A 6646-nucleotide genomic window follows, 5' to 3' on the forward strand; every position below is an offset into this window, starting at 1 on the left:
TTATAAATCATCTCTCTATGTACAGTTGTATGTACAGTTGAAGTCGGAAGTTTTACATACACCTTAGCCAAATACATTTTAACTCAGTTTTTCACAATTCCTGACATTTCATCCTAGTAATAATTCCCTGTTTTAGGTCAGTTAGGATCACCACTTTATTTTAAGAATGTGAAATGTCAGAATAATAGTTGAGAGAATGATTGATTGATTTTTCAGCTTTTATTTCATTACATTCCCAGTGGGTCAGAAGTTTACATACACTCAATTAGTATTTGGTAGCATTGCCTTGGAATTGTTTAACTTGGGTCAAACGTTTCAGGTAGCCTTCCACAAACTTCCCACAATAAGTTGGGTGAATTTTGGCCCATTCCTCCTGACAGAGCTGGTTTAAGTGAGTCAGGTTTGTAGGCCTCCTTGCTCACACACACTTTTTCAGTTCTGTCTACAAATGTTCTATGGGATTGAGGTCAAGGCTTTGTGATGGCCACTCTAATACCTTGACTTTATTGGCCTAAAGCCATTTTGCCACAACTTTGGAAGTATGCTTGGGGTCGTTGTCCATTTGGAAGACCCATTTGCGACCAAGCTTTAACTTCCTGACTGATGTCTTGAGACGTTGCTTCAATATATCCACAGAATTTCCCCCCCTGATGAGGCCATCTATTTTGTGAAGTACACCAGTCCCTCCTGCAGAAAAGCACCCCCACAACATGATGCTGCCACCCCCGTGCTTCATGGTTGGGATGGTGTTCTTCGGCTTGCAAGCATCCCCCTTGTTCCTCCAAACATAACGATGGTCATTATGGCCAAACCGTTCTTTTTTTTTTGCATCAGACCAGAGGACATTTCTCCAAAAAGTGCGATCTTTGTCCCCATGTGCAGTTGTAAACCGTAGTCTGGCCTTTTTATGGAGGTTTTGGAGCAGTGGCTTCTTCCTTGCTGTGCGGCCTTTCAGGTTTTGTCGATATAGGGCTCGTTTTACTGTGGATATAGATACCTTTGTACCTGTTTCCACCAGCATCTTCACAAGGTCCTTTGTGTAACGGGCCTCCTCCTTCTCTTCATCCGAAGAGGAGTAGCAAGGATTGGACCAAAGTGCAGCGGGGTGTGAATTCATAATGATTTATTTAACAAGACAAAACGAAATACACTTTAACAAACTACAAAACAACAAACGACGTATAAGCACCTGAACATAGGAACTTACATGACACGAAGAACGCATGGAACAGGAACAGACTACATAAACCGAACGAACAAACAAACCGAAACAGTCCTGTGTGGCGTAACATACAGACACTGACACAGGAGACAACCACCCACAACAAACAATGTGAAACAACCTACCTTAATATGACTCTCAATCAGAGGAAACGCCAAACACCTGCCTCTAATTGAGAGCCATACCAGGCAACCCATTAACCCAACATAGAAAACACATAACATAGACTACCCACCCAAACTCACGCCCTGACCAATTAAACACATACCAAACAACAGAAAACAGGTCAGGAACGTGACACTTTGCTGTTGTTTTGAGATTGATTTGCACTTTTTGCACGAAAATATGTTCATCTCTAGGAGACAGAACGTGTCTCCTTCCTGAGCAGTATGATGGCTGCGTGGTCCTATGGTATTTATACTTGCTTTCTATTGTTTGTACAAATGAACATGGTACCTTCATGCGTTTGGAAATTGCTCCCAAATATGAACCAGACTTGTGGAGGTCTACAATTTTTTTTCTGAGGTCTTGGCTGATTTCTTTTGATTTTCCTATGATGTCAAGCAAAGAGTTTGAAGGTAGGCCTTGAAATACATCCACAGGTACACCTCCAATTGACTCAAATTATGTCAATTAGCCTATCAGAACCTTTTAAAACGTAATTTTCTGGAATTTTCCAAGCTGTTTAAAGGCACAGTCAACTTAGTGTATGTACACTTCTGACCCACTGGAATTGTGGTACAGTGAAATATAAGTGAAATAATCTGTAAACAATTGTTGGATAAAGTACTTCTGTCATGCACAAAGTAGATGTCCTAACCGACTTGCCAAAACTATAGTTTGTTAACAAGAAAATTGTGGAGTGGTTGAAAAACGAGTTTTAATGACTCCAACCTAAGTGTATGTAAACTTCCGACTTCAACTGTATATACAGTCATTGGTCTAGATTTGGCTTCGGATAGTATACAAGAGCTACGGGAGTTGTCTATTTCTCCAAAGTGAGAGACCGAACAGGTAATTGAAATAACTTAAAGCTACCTAATGTAACCCCAGTTCTATGACCTTACATTTACATTTACATTTAAGTCATTTAGCAGACGCTCTTATCCAGAGCGACTTACAAGTACATACATTCCTACTTTTTTTGTACCTTACGAGTCAGATCTCACCGTGTTACCCTTCAAGATGTGTGTAAGGATGACGTACTCAGAAGTGAAGTTGGAAGCGGACAACGTCCCCTTATATAGGAAGTGGATAGGTCCGATATTGGCCGTTGCTCCTGTCTGTCTACAACAGACGTTGTGCGATTGGATCTTCCTGGACTCTGCCCCTAACGGGACGTTACCCCAAAGTGAGAGACCTTTCATGTCACCAAAGAACTGTGATTACATTAGGTAACCTTCATTTTCCACAGTCCAAGAATTACATGATCTCTTCTACCTCACACAGTAGATGTTGTCACTAAAGATAAGGTCATCCAAACTAACCGTACAATTGGAATGTAGCACAGAATCAGCAGCTCACATAAGATGGCACAAAATGTTGTGTTCATTGGAAATTCTGCAACTGAGGGGACAAGGAACATTGGGCTCAAATGTTTCTGGTAAAGTTCCTAATGCCTTGACCAAACCATACCTTGTTGTATGGCTTCAGTCCTCCCATGAACCTCCGATGCCCATTCACTCCACTGGCCGAGAAAGGGATGTTTGTTGGGGATTTACTGTGTCTTGCTCAAAATGTTGCTCAAAATGTTCATTGTTCACTGAGATGTTAGTTGAGTGGCGATCCTCGACAAACTGTGAAGGAAAAAGGTTTGAGGAAATAGATTTATTCACTGGCTTTATTTTTAAAACAATTTTAGCAGGATTTGAGTGTCTTACCTTGCCTTGGTGGCCACTTATGTAGAACAAGTTGGTTCAGAAGATTGTTCGGTAAATATTTGTCATAGCATCTAATCCAGGTGATGCAGTATTGACTTGACATCCTGTTGACAGTGAGATTTAATGGTTTATTGGGTTTGACTGGGGAGAGGAAGACACTTTGGTGTCAAAAATCCGGCATGGAATTGATGTCCTCAAAATAAAAGCTTCCTGTTACACTTTACTTCACAGTGCCCTTGTTACGTTGTAATGATTGCTGTAATTACAGTGTACAAAGTATTGTAATTACATATTATTTTTGCTGTAATTACAATACTAGTTCCACAGTGGGCATTGTAAAGTAACCAAGCTTTTGAACCAACCACTTCAACAAGTAGCTATGCTGTCAATTGCAGTTGGCAGAGCTTGCAGCGCCAGGGTTGAGGGTTCGATTCCTACAGGGGACCAGTACGGAAATGTATACACTCACTACTATAAGTTGCTCTCGATAAGAGTGTCTGCTAAATGACTAAGATGTAAAAATGTTTATCAAAAGCTGTTTGCATATGGGTAGGCCTAACAGTCACATTTGTATTGTAATACTGCAATAAGCACTTTACAATGCTTTACAGGCATGTATTTCTCATCCAGCAACGTGATGCTTATATGTCCATTATTTCTGTTGTGATAGGGAGTGATCTTAAATCCTGATGTGTCAAAACAAACAAAATCTGGAACCACATCAGGATGTGATATGTCCAATGAACAGGCGTAATAGTCATCTGTTATCCTCAGCACACATATACTAAACACTGTGATGAATAGAAGTGAGCAGGGGGGAAAATAAGCAGGAATCAATATAAAGCTCTGAAATAGACTGTACACATGGCCTCGATATGTACTGTGTACTAACACAGTGATTCTCAACCTGGGGTATATGGGAAGACTCATAAGAACATACACCTACTGGTAAAATCCTCATGAGGGGTTACTTAGGCGGTACTACAGGCAGAGCAAATGTGGTAGGGGGTAGATTCGGAGTATAGTAACCAAAAAAGGTTGAGAGACACTTTACAATCTTTTTTGAATGTACACAAATTTCAGCAATATGAAATGGTGGGGGTCTCACCCGTCAAATCCTGCCCAGTAAATGGTGGTCTCAAAGCCCAGTCAATAAGAGAACTAGTCTGTATGAGCCACCTCTGGCGAGGATGCTCAGTGAACAGTTATTGATGAGCAGAGGGGTATCCTACGAAGCAGATTTGAGGAGTTAGCGAGGTAACTTTGGTCCAACTCTAAGTTCAACTTGGGATAACCGGTCATACGAAAATGGCTCACCTATTAACCAGGTACATTTCTATGGCAACGAAGTCTTCGGAACTAACCTCCTCTGGGGCAGGCTCACTCACATTATACTATACATTATATATACAAAAGTATGTGGACACCCCCTTCAAATTAGTGGATTTAGCTATTTCAGCCACACCCGTTGATGACAATTGTATAAAATTGAGCACACAGCCATGAAATCTATATAGACAAACATTAGCAGTAGAATGGCCTTACTGAAGAGCTCAGTGACTTTCAACATGGCACCGTAATATGATGCCACCTTTCCAACAAGTCAGTAAGTCAAATTTCTGCCCTGCTTGAGCTGCCCCGGTCAACTTTGACCAGGGCAGAAATTTGGAAACGTCTAGGAGCAACAACGGCTCAGCCGCAAAGTGGTAGGTCACACAAGCTCACAGAATGGTACTGCCGGGGGCTGAAGCGCATAAAAATAATCTGTCCTCGGTTGCAACACTCACTACAGAGTTCCAAACTGCCTCTGGAACCAACATCAGCACAATAACTATTTATCAGAAGCTTCATGAAATGGGTTTCCATGGCCGAGCAGCCGCCCACAAGCCTAAGTTCACCATGCGCAATGCCAAGCGTCGGCTGGAGTGAAGTAAAGCTTCCCGCCATTGGACTCTGGAGCATTGGAAATGCCCCAATGCATAGTCCCAACTGTAAAGTTTGGTGGAGGAGGAATAATGGTCTGTGGCTGTTTTTCATGGTTTGGGCTAGGCCCCTTAGTTCCAGTGAAGGGGAATCTTAATGCTACAGCATACAATGAAATTCTAGACAATTCTGTGCTTCCAACTTTGTGACAGTTTGGGGAAGGCCCTTTCCTGACGATGCACCTGTGCACAAAGCCATGACATCATTTTCTGGAATTTTCCAAGCTGTTTAAAGGCACAGTCAACTTAGTGTATGTAAACTAATGACCCACTGGAATTGTGATACAGTGAATTATAAGTGAAATAATCTGTCTGTAAACAATTGTTGGAAAAATTACTTCTGTCATGCACAAAGTAGATATCCTAACCAATTTGCCAAAACTATAGTTTGTTAACAAGAAATTTGTGGAGTGGTTGAAAAACGAGTTTTAATGACTCCAACCTAAGTGTATGTAAACTTTCGACTTCAACTGTATGTAATCCTGTACGAGCGTATGTGCCGAATACATTACGATGTTACAGGTGTCAAGCATGTGGCAGCAGTGTGTAGGAGGGAGGGTCCAAGATGTGCAGAAGGGGAGGAGTAGTGAGAGTAGTAGAGATATACCAGTACAGTGGGATAAGCCCAAAAAGTTATACAAAGTTCAGTAAGACTGGATTTTTAGCATTTATAGCAGTGGTTATCAACTGTACGGCAGGAATGGTACGGAAGTCGCAGAAAATGGAGGTTGTGGTGGCAGCTGCAGAGAGGTATTTGAGTGTGCCAGACTTGACATCAGAAGAGTTACAGGGTGTGTTAAGTGGTTAAGTGTTAACCCCCACCTGTGGACGTCGGGCCCTCATACCACCCTCATGGAGTCTGTTTCTGACCGTTTGAGCAGACACATGCACATTTGTGGCCTGCTGGAGGTCCTTTTGCAGGGCTCTGGCAGTGCACCTCCTTGCACAAAGGCGGAGGTAGCGGTCCTGCTGCTGGGTTGTTGCCCTCCTACGGCCTCCTCCACGTCTCCTGATGTACTGGCCTGTCTCCTGGTAGCACCTCCATGCTCTGGACACTACGCTGACAGACACAGCAAACCTTTTTGCCACAGCTCGCATTGATGTGCCATCCTGGATGAACTGCACTACCTGAGCCACTTGTGTGGGTTGTAGACTCCGTCTCATGCTACCACTAGAGTGAGAGCACCGCCAGCATTCAAAAGTGACCAAAACATCAGCCAGGAAGCATAGGAACAGAGAAGTGGTCTGTGGTCACCACCTGCAGAATCACTCCTTTTTTGGGGGTGTCTTGCTAGTTGCCTATAATTTCCACCTTTTGTCTATTCCATTTGCACAACAGCATGTGAAATTTATTGTCAATCAGTTTTGCTTCCTAAGTGGACAGTTTGATTTCACAGAAGTGTGATTGACTTGGAGTTACATTGTGTTGTTTAAGTGTTCCCTTTATTTTTTTGAGCAGTGTATTACATTTTATCTAGCAAGCAAAGTGTACGGGAGTTGTATTCCAGTTAGTAGGTTGCGGTAATGCAACAAATTGGATGCCAACCGCTGTTAAACCTCAT

This window comes from Salvelinus fontinalis, chromosome 8 (assembly GCF_029448725.1).
Source record: "Salvelinus fontinalis isolate EN_2023a chromosome 8, ASM2944872v1, whole genome shotgun sequence".
NCBI classification, from domain to species: Eukaryota; Metazoa; Chordata; class Actinopteri; order Salmoniformes; family Salmonidae; genus Salvelinus; species Salvelinus fontinalis.